The following is a 365-nucleotide window of genomic DNA, read 5'->3' as shown; positions in this document are numbered from 1 at the left end:
ATTTACATACTATTTTACTCATAGCCATTTTTTAAAGTAATTATACATTTTTTCTAGTTTTAACTATGTTATATAATTTTTATCATTTGGGACATGGTTTATACATTTCGTTCATTTTGCAAAGCTGTGCATAGTGACATCACCGTTACCTTTGATCCCCGAAAAGAATTTTAGCCATAGTGTTTATTTCCTTCCTTTTGCGCGAAACCGGCTCTACGCCGCGGAATCTACAAAAGATAATTTTACTTTGTCTTGCTCATAGGAGCTGGATGCGGTTAATTCTTTTTTCAAGCTTTATGATTTTGCTTTGCTTTAATTTTCGACTGAGCATATTTTTTGTTTTCATATTTACAGATTTCTTTTCA

The sequence above is a fragment of the Penaeus monodon genome, chromosome 31 (genome assembly GCF_015228065.2).
Source record: "Penaeus monodon isolate SGIC_2016 chromosome 31, NSTDA_Pmon_1, whole genome shotgun sequence".
Taxonomy (NCBI): domain Eukaryota; kingdom Metazoa; phylum Arthropoda; class Malacostraca; order Decapoda; family Penaeidae; genus Penaeus; species Penaeus monodon.
The sequence above is the reverse complement of the archived record's forward strand: the minus strand, read 5'-3'. Positions refer to the sequence as shown.